Source organism: Ambystoma mexicanum, chromosome 6q (assembly GCF_040938575.1).
Source record: "Ambystoma mexicanum isolate Mex_15411 chromosome 6q, UKY_AmexF1_1, whole genome shotgun sequence".
Classification (NCBI taxonomy): Eukaryota; Metazoa; Chordata; class Amphibia; order Caudata; family Ambystomatidae; genus Ambystoma; species Ambystoma mexicanum.
Window position 1 is genome coordinate 1174938826 of NC_090937.1, and position 15429 is coordinate 1174954254.

General features: G+C 45.6%; 1 protein-coding gene across 1 annotated transcript in view; it reads right to left on the minus strand.

Moving 5' to 3' along the window:
* The window catches only part of WDR19 (WD repeat domain 19), a 2828275-nt gene that overhangs the window by 22121 nt on the left and 2790725 nt on the right, over positions 1 to 15429 (minus strand). The window lies entirely within an intron of this gene.

The window sequence follows — 15429 nt, forward strand, 5'->3', positions numbered from 1 at the left end:
GGGGGTGGCTACGAATCCGCAAACGTTCCTCCCGGAATTGATTACAGTCATCCCGAAGCCAGGGAAGGACCCGACCAGCTCTGCCTTGTATAGACCGATATCTCTGCTGAATGCCGATGCAAACACTTTTGCCAGGATCCTCACATCACGTTTGGAATCCTGCCTCCCAAAACTCATTCACCCAGACCAGGCGGGTTTTGTGATGCATAGACAGGGAGCCGACAACATGCTTCATGTTCTTAGTGCTGAGGTGGTGCGGAGGAGGGGGGCCCTGTTACTGGCGCTAGATGCAGAGAAGGCCTTTGACCGGGTGAGTTGGTCCCTTATAGGGAAGATCTTAGCGAGCATGGGGATGGGTCCGAGGTGGACGGGGCGGCCCTATACTCCAGCCCAACGGCGAGGATAGTGGTTAATGGAAGTGTATCGCAGGCTTTCCCACTGTGCCGTGCCCCCTCTTCCCACTGCTATATGCACTGGTTATGGAGCTGCGGGCGGCTGCGGTTCTGGAAGACGGCAGAATAAAGGGGGTCCAGATGGGGGAGACCGAGTGTAAGATCAGTCTCTTCGCAGATGATGCCCTGCTTTATACTACAGAGCCGGAGCGATCAGTGCCTTCCCTGTTGGAAAGCTTGGTGCAATATGGGAAGCTCTCCGGCTTCAAAGTAAACCTGGAGAAATCGGTAGCCTTTAAGGTGTGGGGGCTGCCAGAGGTGGAACACATTGGGAAACTACTGTTTCAGGTTCAGGACTCCTGCTTTAGGTATTTGTGAATCCAGGTGACACATAATTACGGTGATCTCTTCCCCAGGAACTACCTGCCGCTGTTGGAGGCTGTGAAGACATGGAGAGGTGGGCGAGACTGGGGCTCTCTTGGATGGCATGCCTGAATGCTGTTAAGTTGGTGGTATTACCTACCTTTTTGTTTCTATTGCAGATGTTACCGGTAGTGATCCCGCAGGCTTTTTTCGTTGAAGTGAAGAAAGTTATGCTAACATTTCTCTGGGCAGGAGCAAAGCAGAGGGTGGCCTACAGGATCTTAACCCTGCCAGGGGACGAGGGGGGGGTGGGGGGGGGTTCAGATTGCCAGACCTAGAGAACTACAATAAAGCAGCACAGCTCCGGGTCATGGTGGATCATTTGAACCCAACCTCTAAAAAACAGTGGGTGGAAATGGACAATGAAATACTAGTCCCAGTTTCATTGGGAGATGGTTGTGGGTGCCCAGAGCACGTGTCCCGCAAATGGTTCTGCTCCACTCGTTGCTGGAAGTCCTGTGGGCTATATGGAAGGAGGAGGGAGGAACAGATGGCTCGCTTCCTGGCCATTGCCCTTGAACTGCATATGGGCCCACCTCCTGAGGGATGAGATAGGGGATCCATAGGCATTACAACTCTGGTTTGAAGGGTGGTTCTCTAGAGCCGGACAAATGTGGGACCAAGGCGCCTTTCTCCCACGGAATAGGCTGGAAGTGCATCTAAACATGGGTAGACTGTCATCGTTTCGATACCTGCAGCTGAAGGGAGTCCTAGCGGACCCCCAGTGGGGGGGGAGAACTTGAAAAGGGAGTTGACAGACTTTGAATGGCTCCTGCTAACAGGGAGGGGTACCAAGGGACTCATTGCAGGACTATACAAGACTATTTTGCTGGCAGGAAACCAACGGGACCACTCCCGGCCAGGGTCTTAGGACCTGGGGAGAGACAATGAGGATGCATTATGGACACAGATCTGTAGAAGAGTGGGACGGTCAACGATCTCCCTACAGTATAGGCACCAAGCAATAATACGGATACACAGGTGGCACTACCCCCCAGCCAGGATAGCAAAGATGCGGAAAGGGTACAATCCAAGTTGCTGGAAGTGCAAACAGGTGATGGGTGATTACATACACATGTGGTGGGGTGCCCCAGATTGCAGTCATATAGAAGGGAGGTCCTCTCATGGATTAAGGGGGTGGACGGGATACACAGGGAGCTCTCTCCATGGCTCCTCCTTTTTGGGGTATGATTAAAAGAGGCGGAAGAGGTTGAAAGGGGGCACATGCTGCAGATTATGTTGGTCTCCGCTAGATGTTGTTTGGCCCAACTTTGGAAAAATCCTCCCATGCCACTGGTAAAGGAACGGGTGGCAAAGATAAGGGTGATATATGAAATGGAATACCTTACTCATGTGTTTGATGAGTCCGGGTCTAACATTGTGGGCTTATGGCTTCCCTTCTTTGAGAAATACGGGCAGGGGAGGGGGTAAGATGATGATTATGCCATGTCCTGTTTGATGCAGGGTAGGTCTGGGGGGAAGGAAATATATGCAGCTCAGTGTGTGGCCTTGAAAAAGACTGACTACGCACTTACATGGTCAGCCAACAGGTCTGGTAGACTGATAAGTGCAAAATTAATGCGACCCTGTAAACTGGGGAACAGCTTTTCACGAACAAGGGGGCTACCCCAAGTTTGAACTCTATGTGAAATGGCTGCATGGGGGGGGGAGAAAGGGGATGGGGCAGGAGAAGGCAACTAGGGAAAGGGGACAGGAAGGGATTGTGGGGGGGGTTTGGATCCTTTTTTGGTTTGAGGAGGAGGCGTAATGATGGTTTGTAACATTTTTCTGAAAAGCAGATGAAGTTCAATTTGGAAATAAAAAATAGGTACTTCTTGTTTGGTCGAAAAGGAGGTACCTTTGCCTGTTATTGATCTGTAACAGGGTTGTTGAGATCTTGGCTGTAGCAAAGTGAATGGTGCGTGACCTTGTTAGCTGTTGTGGAGATAAGTCCCACTCAGTATGGCTGGAGATGGAGAAAAAGGGTGGGAGGGGACAAAGAAGGACTGTCTGAGGTTGTAATTCGCAAAGCTCTCTTTTTTTTTTTAACAATTTTATTTAGGTTTTCAGAGCAATGTAGGTATAAGTACATCAATAACCAAAAGTGAGAACAAGCATACATTATTTCGTATCAACTCATTTTACCCTTACTTGAGATGCAGCTAAACCATTACTCATCTTTTAATAAACCTTGTTCCGTAACCACTAAACCACCCCACCACCCCCCCTCCCCAACACATATCCCATCTTATAGGTGACGAAAGTATTCTGTCCTCGCTTTAAGAAATCAACTGGTTGAACCACATTTCAACATGATGTTCATAGCTATCAGATAATCGATACTGCCCGGAGTAATCTAGGTTTAAAGAACATCTGTTCCCTATCATCCATGAATTCATGCAGCGGTAGCCAAGTATTTGAATATTTCGAGTATGAGCCAAGGGCTATTGCCGTCACCTTTTCCATAGCCATCACACCCCACAATCTTAGCCACCACATGGCTACTACAGGGCCCTCTTTGGTTTTCCATATGTGTGCAACTGTAATCCTGGTCGCATTCAACATGTGAGTGATAAGTGTGGCCGTGGGTCCTGAGCTTGCATAACAACCCTCCACTACCTCCCCCAGAAGTATCGCAAAGCTGTCTTTTAAGTGTAAGTGGCCGGCTGCTCATAGGCTTACCTTCATTGTGGAGTTGGAGCGCCGTCTGATAACGTCCGTTTCTCACTGAATTTCTGAGGAATAGACGCGGTTGTTGCCACTGCCGTCGTTATGACAACCTACTGGGCCGTGCGGATTGGGCACATATCTGAAGCTAATGTGATCACGTGGAAAGGCGTTCGGATGTGTTTATGCACGGTGTCATGAAAACCACAGCAATCAGGTCTTGGAATTATGTGTTGTGTTCACATGTGTGAATGAGTCTGAGTGAACATAAATTACTGTCATTTACAAAACTGCACAAGACTCGTGTGCAGGTGCGCTAGTACTACAGAGTGTAAATCGGCTGGCGAATGTTCTGGACTGTACTGGCTAGGTCAAAAATGAGTTTGCAACAGATCAAACGGGACTGCAGTGATGCAGCTGTGCAACTGGCATGGTGAGCGCTCGAGTTATTGTTGCTTACCGGATCTTGACAGTGTTGGGTCCGAGAGCCCCAATCACAGATTGCAATGATTCAACTGTGCAGTTGCCATCATGAGCGATAGAATTGCTACTGCCAACGCGATCATAACGCTGTTGAGGGTGCAAATTTCAATAGCTGAGCCTGACCTGGTGTTGAGAGCGTGAATTCCAATGGTTGAGCCTGACCGGACCACTGTATATAGTCATTTGCATACATTCAAATGAAGAGATGGAATCATGGCAGTAGATGAAATTCTTCACCGAGGCTGTGTTGGTGAGTATCTAGTGGATGTATCCAACGGGCTTCTTTGACCAAGAGGCTGCTGGTGACATTGGATGTTACTCTGACTGTGTCCAACACCCACCATAGTATATCATTAGGTGAGTGTTGATATTCAATAAAGTGGTTCACAAGGGGTGCCAAGGTATTTCTGCACCAAATATTGGACCTATGTTCTAAAATCCTTATGTGGATGGGTCTTCTGGTTTGTCCCACGTATCTAAGGCCACATAGGCACTCGATGCAGTAGACGTGTTTTGTCTTGCATTTGGTCAGATTGTACAATTCCAATACGCGTTCTCCTATGTTAAAGGACCGCATCGTTTTGATAAATTTGCATGCAACATAGTTACCTCATGGGAAGGGCCCAGTAATTGTTCGTAAGTTCCAGAGACTGGTCCGTGGTGTCTGTTTCTTGAATTGGGAGTGCACCAGCTTGTCTCGCAGATTCTGTGCCCGCTTGAATGCAAATTTGGGAGTAGGTTTGTTGGGTAGACACAGTTGGGCAAGGGGCCAGTATTCAGTGACCCATTTTTTTACTTGAAATGTGTGGAGGCCATGTGTGATCACACATGTCATCTGTTTGTTATGTTCTTCATTAGAAGAGGATTTGGGGGTAAGCAGAGCGTCTCTGTCTGTAAATCTGGGTGGTATCTTTGATCTGCTTAATAGATATTTTAGGGTATCCCCGTTCTCTCATTCTGCAGTCCAAGTCATTGCGGGACTAAAAAAATCCTGCATCGTTCTGCCATGGATTCACATGTCCATGAATATTCCCTGTCGTCAGGCTGGAAATCCGTGGTAAAAGAAAAAACAGTTTCACTTTAGCTTGAAAACTGCATTTCTCCTCTAAACCAATCACTGTCCTTTGCATACTGCCCCATCCAATGACAGTCCTCTCCCTAAGCGCCACCACTGGAGGCCATCTTCACATTTGGTGGTACGTAAAGTGGCAGTATGAACCAAGAAGAGTGCAAGAGGGGAAGGCGGCAGGGTTTGCATGTGAATCCATGCCACACTAATGCTGGAAAACAGGAGTTACAGGTAAGTCACTTGTTCCTTCTCCAGCATGGGGTCTGGCATGGATTCGTTTGTTGTGGAATACAGGAGCTGTTAAGCTGTGGCTGCGACCCCTCTTTACCCCCCTCACCTGCCCTCTGACAGCCGTTGGAGGATTTGAGGTGCCTGCCTGCGAGGAGAGGGCCGTGCAGGCTCGAGCGCTGTAGCGCTAGTTGGCTCCGCCCTCTGCCCGCCCTCCGTGACGACATCAGGAAGTGCTATAAGACCTGCCCCCGGACACCCTTGCGGCACTAAGCCCGGCGCGCAAAGGGCATCGTTTGTTGTGGAATACAGGAGCTGTTAAGCTGTGGCTGCGACCCCTCTTTACCCCCCTCACCTGCCCTCTGACAGCCGTTGGAGGATTTGAGGTGCCTGCCTGCGAGGAGAGGGCCGTGCAGGCTCGAGCGCTGTAGCGCTAGTTGGCTCCGCCCCCTGCCCGCCCTCCGTGACGACATCAGGAAGTAATATAAGACCTGCCCCCGGACACCCTTGCGGCGCTAAGCCCGGCGCGCAAAGGGCATCGTTTGTTGTGGAATACAGGAGCTGTTAAGCTGTTCGGCTGCTGGCGGTACAGGTACTGCTCGGACACCAGTTGCGGGAACTTACTGCGCCGAGAGATACCGAAGATCCCCTCGAGAGAATGAAGTCAATTCCGGTTTCAAAGGGTACGCAAGGGACAGGATTAAGAACACGACTACAGGTAAGAGAGAGATTCGCTTCACTCCCAGAAATAAAAGGGAGCCCGGAGCAAACCCTGAGAACTACGATGCTAAAACAAAGCCGACTACCATTCGGTATTGACAAAAGGAAAAGCTTATCGGTAGGAGACAATCAATCAAATATGGAAAAATCGCCCTCACAGTTGGCGGGAAAAGGTGATAAGCTGTGGTTGGCACCTAACTCTCCAGAACTACCTATGGCATGTACCATCTCCACGGAAAGAGAAACCATAAAAATGCTTTCCCCATCAACATTTCCATGCCAGGTAGAGGTAGTATCAAAGAAGAATTCTGAGAGGGAAGTAGCAGGACAAAGCATTCTGGAATCCAATGAAATAGCTGAAATAGCAATTGAGGATATTTGCGAGGAGATAGTAACTCTACCTGATGAAGTGCCAGCAGGGAAGAACTCTAACTCCACACAGGAGAAGGAGATAACAAAATCAAACCTACTATCAACTAATCCACTTGAAAATATGGTAGAAAATCAGATGACGCTACAAACAGAGGACGAGGCCCCCGGAATAGTTCATAAAGATGGGATAGGAGTGGACCTCAGTGAATCACTAACTCAAGAAACTCTGGACAGAAGTCTAGAAAACCCTACAAGGCCAATAGCGGCAGAACTTAGTTCTGGAATGACTAGCATTGTTCAGAGCCAGCAAACAATAGAAACATCATGGGATCAAGTTGACAAATGGGATATGCTGGATCTGGGACAGGTGGAAGACGCTCTGCAGGACTCGATAAACCAGAATAAAAATACTGACCCCAGAAGACTATCGATGATAGTGAAAGAGCCCATAGACATTTTCCAACCATATAGGGAAGAAAGAATTAGTCCCACAAAGGAAAAGGAGAATCGATCTGCAAATCCCCTAAAGGAAGTAAATAAAGGAGTTTTTACATATGACTACGACACAGGTTCCACTAATTCTCGCCTGGGAGGGCAGAGGCCGTTAGAAAGATCGAATAACAACAGAGCAGCAGATACTGCACCAGCTAGCCTGAGTAACCTATCTTTGGCAGATAAAATTATGCAAGACATCACTATACTGACGGATAAAATAGGAAGAGAAAAAAGAAGGAGTTTTTGCTTAATCAATGAAAAAATGGCTGCCTTAGATAAAGAACAGCTTGAGAATACCGCCATACCTCCTTTTGGACATCGGGAACTGTGAAAGAAACTCATACGCCATTTTGGGACGGGAGAGACAAAACTTTGCCAGTGGCTAGGGTGAATGAAGGCATGGAAAATGTACAAATAAGGAAGGATCATACGGGAAGCAATCTAGCCAGCTGCTTAATCTTGGATGAGGAAAACAGGCCTACAGAAGACACATGGAATAAACAAATTCTAAGGACAATAGCTGAGGCCTGTAAAATTGAAAGAGAAAAAGACTTGAATCACATTGAAAAAGTGGTTATGTCCTCACTAACTATAACAATAGCCCCCTTTCTCAAACTCTATGAGGCAATTAAAGATTCGCTACAAGAGGTAACTATCACCAACTCTCAAATAAAAGAGAACCATGTAAATATGACCTCGGCCCTACAGAGTTTAAATGAAAGAACAAACAAAGAAGCTGAACTAACTCAAATTTGGCAATCTCGCCTTAGTGATTTAGCTAGGCGAGATGCGACTGATAAATCTGTGTTAATGGAGGCAGTTTTAGAAGACTGTAAATGGATGAGAAGCACCCACAAATATAATAACCAAAGGAATAAGGAGGATTGTACGGATATAAAACTTAAAGAAGGCAAAGGACCAATGAAATTGAAAAAGGATGCACCAAATCTCCCAAATCTAAAGGAGCAACACCAAGATGAAGTGACGTCGATCCCGACTGGGATAAAGGAGACTAACAAGCTGACCTTAGAACGATCCTCCTTTGCCATATTTGCAGGGGCAACATCGAAGGATCCGACCAACCGAAATGGTAGGGAGACTGTAAGTGCATTAAATGAAAAAGGGAAAAAACAAAAAACAAACCCCTTAAACGCAAAGTAAATGGTTCAAGAGCTTTTTTGAGAAACTTGAGAACTCCACTAAGAAGAGAGAACTCACATTGTGCTAAGAAATCTAGAAGAGAGATGAGTATTAGTGGACATGTAGAGACTGAGGGACTAAAAGATCAAGAAAAGGTGTTAAGGGAAGAAAGTAGGGAGGATCCAGAACAACAAGCAAATTTGAGTGATCTCATCAGGCTGTTGGAATCCGACAGTGAGAACGAGGACTGGGATAGTATAAGTATCTCGGATTGGCAAACTCTAGATAATTGGGAAACACTAGATCTAACCCAAAAATCCAAGGAAGATCTGAAACAAAAGCCCCACAAGAAAATCGCCCAAGAAAACAACAGGGAAAAAGAAAGAAGACGGTGCTCAAAGGAAACTGAAGTGGATTCTGACCAGGAATCTATTAGATTTAAGACATTGGAACAAAGAAGAAAAGAAATGGCGAACGAGGGGAGGTTGGAAAAAACAATCCGGAATAAGCCCTGTCTTAAAGAACCTACTGATAAGGAAAAAAAAAAGGACATTGAAGTCAAGAAAAGGAAAGTGCTACCGCTAAGATCACCCCCGAAGAAATCCATTCTATCCAAAGGACATCATCTAAAATTAGAAACAGCTGCAAATGGACCAAGAAGGGTGATCTTAAATAGAAGATATGTGGTGGAGCTCTGCAAGCAAGCCCTGTCACCAAGGACGATATCAACGGAGGATATAAAAATAGTGGAATTCCCAAAGGAACAAAGGCTAGACCAAGTTATCTTGCATTTGACATCTAAAAACACAAAGCAGAAACTTTTGTATGTGTCAGACACATTAAGAAAAAAAGGGTTCCTACTAGAAAACTGGGGCGAGGAATCTAGACAATCAAAAGATAAAGCCCATACAGAACAAAGAAAGGAGCCAATGAAGGAAAACCCAGTAAAAACTAGATTTGCAATTCCGGGTGAAAATTTGAAGAAAAACAATGAAAAAAGGAAGAAAGAGAAAGAATCTGAGGAGGACGAGTCTTTATCAACTAAAAAGAGTAAGGAGATATTGAAAACCCTGAAGTTCACAGTGGATAACTCGGAAAACTTAAGGAGAGATATGAATAAACCTACTGAAGTAGATAATCGGAGAAAGGAATGGGCCTGGATGGCAAATGCTTTGAATCCCACGAAGAAACAATAGAGTACGGAGAAAGAGCAAAACCGGATCCTTTGTGCTTCATGGAATACAATAGGCTTCAACATCTGCTCTCTAGTAAATGTGATTTCCTGACCCAATATGACTTTATCTCAATACAAGAATCATGGCTACGTAAACCCCCTATATGTGAGGGCTATGAGGTCTACACAAACCCGGCTAGAAAGGGGCCAAAGGGTAGACCGTTTGGAGGCCTCTTGATACTTAAGAAACTGGAATGTCCACTAAAAGTAAGGGAACATCTGACACCAAATCCCTATGTACAAATCCTGAAAGTAACATCCGAAGTAGAACGCCCAAAAATCCCGAAAGAAATGGTCCTGATCAATGTCTACTGGAGTGAGAATATGCAGGGTCAGACGAACTTCATAAAGTCAATCACGGAGATAATTGATCAGTCCATGATGGAGGATTATGGCCAGCTGATAATACTAAATGGAGATCTGAATATCAAAATCCTGGATAAAGATGGTAAGATCAAAGCTACTGAACACCTGCTAGGAAAAGAAAAGGTATGGATGCAAGAAATGAGAATCCGTGAGATGAAGATGTTAAATGGCCAGATTAAGGGAGATCTCCAAGGGGCTAATACATGGCACAGTGGGAAATTAGGTGCTTGCTTGGACTATTGCTTTGTGGGAGGAAACATGTTGGATCGGATACTTTCCTTTACAGTAAAAAAACAAACGAGTAGCGATCACTGCCTGTTAGCAACTGAATTCATCTGGGAAATAAGGACCAATAGAGGAACGGAAAGAACAATGGAAACTGAGACTACAGGGGGAAGAAACCGTTTGAGAATTAAATATCGGGCAATCCCGAATCTAATACTAGGATACAAAAAAGCGATAAACAACAATGAAGAGCTAGTGGACTACAAATGGCTGTTGGAAGCCCATGAGATTAAGTATGATCCAACTAAAAAAAAGAACATTAAAAAAAAACATGTGTATGATGAACAACTAGTGTTAAGAAGGAAACAATATAGGTCAGAAGTAAGACTCATAAAAAGGAAAAATGGCCCAGAAAGACTCGAACTCCTGAGAAAATGTCAACAATCATATAAAAATTGGCTGAGACAAACTCGGTATCTAAGACTGCAGAGGGATGCGGAAAAAATGATAGCAGCCATATCGACAAACAACGCTATAAGTACTTGGGACTTACTTAACAACAGAGAGCACAATCAATCTGCCGTAGGTATCAATCAAGTCTCAGAAGACAAATGGTTCGAACACTACACTGCCCTTTTTGAAGGCGAAAGCCAGGAAAAAACCATAAAAGAGATCTCGGACCCAACTCCCTGGGCCTTGAACTTTGACAAGGATGATATCCGAACCCTGATAAAAAAACTTAGTACCTCAAGAGCAGCTGGTCCAGATGGCATTTCAAACAAATTACTAAAAGAAAACTGTGAGTCCTGGACGGATCTAATATATATACTATTTCAACAAATAAGGAAAACCAAACAAATACCAGCCACATGGACGGAGGCTTATATAGTACCGATATATAAGAAGGGAGATCGGGAAAACCCTAGGAACTATAGGCCCATAGCACTCCTAGATTCAATCGGTAAGCTATTTACATCACTGCTACTGAGAGATCTAAAAAAATGGGCCACCGAGGCGAAAATCCTAGACGAAAGACAATCAGCCTTTGTAAGTGGAGTTGGCACTGCCTTGAATCTTTTTTTGATCAATTTGTTAAAGGCAAAGACACTAGCCGGGAAAAAAAAACTTTACCTTGCATTTATTGACCTCGAACAAGCTTTCGACGGAATCAATAGAGAGCTCTTGTGGTCAAAGTTGAGAAATTGGGGATGCCCGAAGGATCTGCTTGAAGCTATTCAAACATTATACACTGATACCTCAATTAAAGTCCAAATTACAAGCAATGGGGGACTCTCGCGGAGGATTAGCACCTTTAGAGGAATCAAGCAGGGCTGTGCAGTATCCCCATTCCTCTTTGTCCTGTATATGGCCGATATGAATATAGCTCAGGAGAAGATTTGTGCATTTCCGCCGAAAATAAATGGAAAAGAAATACCTTGGATGCTGTATGCCGATGATGCGGTATTCATCGATCAAACACCAATAGGCCTACAACGAAGGATTGAGTCCTTTAACAACTACTTAAAAGAAAATAGCATGAAGATGAACATTAAAAAATCCATGATCTTAACAATGGAATCTAGTCGGGGCAGAAGACAGTCCGGAAAAACCATACGATGGTCATTAGAAAACCAGAAGTTGGAAGAAGTAGAAAGGACACTCTACCTGGGGATAATGATAAACAAAAACTGCAACGAACAGGCGCATTACTCACTGATCCGGGAAAAACTAGTGGCTCTGACAAATCAAGGGATTTGCTTACATCGCAGATATGGAAAGTTTTCTTTTACTCCAATTGTGACTTTCTACAAGCAAAAAGTGGTGGCAGTAATCACTTATGGCACAGAAGCACTCTTAGCCCTGAGATGGGAGGTTTGGAATCTCTGTGAAGCGTATTTTTGGCGCAAAATCTTGCGCCTACCATCCTCACTACCTGTGGAGCTCATTAGAACTGAGCTCAGACTCCAATCAATAAACTCTGTCGTACTTTGGAAAACCCTTTCCTTATATAGAAAGTGCATTTTGGATATACCACCTAAACCATTTGAAATCCTAGCCCAGATGAACATCCTGAATGAAGACAAAATGCTTAATGATTGGAAAAGCAGATGTAAGGCTCAGTTAGAGCAAGTAAATCTGGAGGAGGATACCCTAAAGAATAACCCGGACAAAGCAAAAAGAGTTATTCAGGAAAAAGATTGGGAGAAAACCCAGGAACAAAGACTGAGAAGAAATCTATGTCATAACATCATCTGGGAAAGAAAAGGCTTGAACAACTTACCGCCATATCTGTTGAAATTTCCAACTGAGCACTACCGGGACTTGCTGCTGCGTTGCAGACTCAACATTTGGAATAGCAGAGAAGTGAAATGGAAAAGAAGACAAATTGACAGAACAGCTGCATACTGTCGGTTCTGTAAACGGAAGGACCAACTGGAAACGATAAGACATGTTATGTTAATTTGTCCAGCTTTAAAAAGCAAAAGAGAGATCTATATGGGAAATTATGTATTGAATATCACCCAGGATACGGAAGAACAATATTGGGAAAGAATTCTCACTGTGGAAAAAATTGGCAAAACTCTCGATGCATTGAAATTTGTTGAAATGTTGAACTTGAATCAAGAAGAGATCAGATCAGTAAGAGAACGGTACGAATAGGTTTAGATACTTAAGTATCTAATTACCTTGATTGATCAGACCTTGAACTAATGGAGCAGTGGATCATAAGATAACAGAGAGGCTAGGACAATGATTGGACAATCATTACCTGATGACAATTGGACCTAAGGAAGTTTTAAAAAAAAGGAATAATGTTTTTTATGGAAGGAAAAAAAAAAAAAACAAAAAAAAAAAAAAGGGGATGTAATGTTTAAGGTTTAACTATACTTAACCAATAAAACATATATAAAAAAAAAAATTATACAGCAGTACACATACACAACTACAGGAGGTGGCAAGGCTCAACAAAAGTAAAAACACACACCCCTGGTACAGACAACTCAAGTGAACGGGTTACGTAGCACCATTTGGCCGACCCGGGATTCCTCCCATGAATCCATGTCGACGCAGTAGAACCTCGTGAAGGTGTGCATGGACCTCCACATAGCAGCCTTGCAGATGTCGATCAGTGGCACACCAGAGGGACAAGCCGTCGTTGCTGCAATTGCTCTGGGAGAATGGGCTCTCGGCCAGCCTGGAAGGGGTCGGTTAGCCAGCCGATGACAGTGTATGATGCAGCCGGAGAGACATCTGTAGATGGAAGCCTTCAACAAGGCCTTCCCATGATTCATAGGTCCAAAATGGACAAACAATTGAGAAGTCTTCCCAAACCCCTTCGTCCGTATCACGTAAAAATACAAGGCACGAACAACGTCCAGCGAATGCAAGGCCCTCTCCACTGGCAACAACGGATTCAGGAAGAAGACCACAACACCAAAGGCTCATTGAGGTGGAACTCCGACAGCACCTTCGGCATAAAGGTGGGCGGCATATGCAGTACCACCCTTGAAGCGTGGAAGGACAAGTATAGCTGATTGCAAGATAAGGCCTGAATCGCACCAACCCGCCTGGCCGAGGTGATCTCTATGAGGAAAGCCGTCTTCAACAAGAGAAACTTGAGTGGGGCTTGATGCATCGGCTCAAAGGGTGTCCCCATGAGTTTAGTCAAGACCACATTGAGTTCCCAAGCTGGGACACGAGCCTTCACCAGCGAAAAAGTCCTGAAGAGGCCTTTGAGGAACTCCTTGATGAGTCTGTACGACCACAGGGAAGGCCTACCCGGTGTCCTGGTGTAGCATAATATGGCAGCCAGGTGCACCTTGATAGAGGCGTTAGCCAGTCCAGCCTTGGTCAGGGAAAGCAGGTATGGTAGGAGCTGCAGGGCAGACACACGTAGATGGGTAATCTTCTGAGCCCGGCACCACTAAGAGAAAGGCTTCCACTTATGGCCATAGCATGTCAACGTTGAAGAGGCTTTGGCCTTGGCCAAGATGTCCCTACACTCTGCAGATAAAGAATAATGTCCAAATTCTAGGGATGCAGGAGCCAGGCCATGAGGTTCAGCAATGCTGGGTTGTGGTGCCGAATCGCCCCTCCCTCTCTGGAGAGAAGATCGGGAAGTAGTGGCAGCCTGATGGACGGAGCCGCCGCCAGTTGCAGTTGATACCAGATTTATAGTGGCCATGCCGGAGCAACGCATATCATCCTGCAGTGACACTGTCTGAATGTGTTGATCACCTGTAGCAGGAGTGGGAACGGAGGAAAATCATATAGGAAAAGTCCCTCCCACGGGAACGAGAACGCATCCCCATGCTCCTCGGCTGTGGAACCTGCTGGCGAACCTCTGACACTTGGAATTTCTCACTGTCGTAAAAAAAAGTCTATCTGGGGTTGACCACAATCATGGAAAAGAAGGTCCACTTGGTCCTGGCGAAGCTCCCACTAGTGGCAAAAACATAGGTCCCTGCATAGTGAGTCTGCAATGGTGTTCTTGGTGCCCGCCAGGTGAAAAGGGACAAGAAACATGTCCTGACAAATGGCCCAGTGCCACAGATACTGGACCTCCCTGGAGAGAGCAGAGAGCACGTCCTTCCCTGCTTCCGGATGTAGAACATGGTGGTGCTGTTGTCCGTGAAGATCCCCACCACCTTGCCCCTCAGCAACGGCAGGAAGGACTTGAGGGCCCAGAAGACGGCCCGAAGCTCCAGGACGTTCATGTGAAGGGTCTTTTCTTCTGACAGCGAGAGGCCATTGGTGTGCAACTGTCCGGTGTGAGCTCCCCAACCTTCCAGAGAAGCATCCGTGGTGACTGCCTCCTAGTAAGGAGGGACTTGGAATGGGGCCCCTTGCGTGAGATGAGAGCGCACGCCCCACCACTATGTTGCTCATTAGAACTCCTCGTTGACGGCGATCTTGTCCGTCCAGGATCCCGAGACTTGCATCCAGAAACTCCTGGAGAGGCCTCATCCGTAGTCTGCAAAGGAGGACGAGGTTGATGCAGGACGACATCATGCCCAGCGGCGACTGGACGACTAGCACAGTAGCCGACTGCGTCGACGACAGACGCTGCGAATTCCCTAGGATGGCTATCAACCTCTCTTTCCAGGGAGATGCCAGACAGGTTAACGGTGTTGAGTCGGGCTCCCAGAATCTGAGCGTTCTATGATGGCTTCAATCAGGTGTTCGGATAATTTATGAAGAATCCCAGATCTGCTGAACTTGAGCATTTGTGCACTTTGCAAGCCAAAGAGATTATCCTTATCACCTTAGAATTACTTTTTGAATGTGAGGGTCAGAACAGGATTTCAGAAACGGGACATTTTACTTTGGACGAGGTAGGGAAATATCTCTTAAAGCAGGGACAGCGAGGCATTTTCCAACCATCTTATTATTTGAATAAAAGCCTTTAACAATTAACATTACTTCTCTGTGTGGTGTCTCATTCATGGTTCATCACACAGGCCTTTTTTAAAAACCTGTAAGTCAGATTTAGTGACTGCTTTGGTTGATTAGTTTAACTTCTTTCCTGAATCTAGGATGGTTACAGAATCCATGAAGTAATCAGCCAAAAAGCATTTTACAGAAGCCGAGGAAAGACCCAGAACTATGTGGAT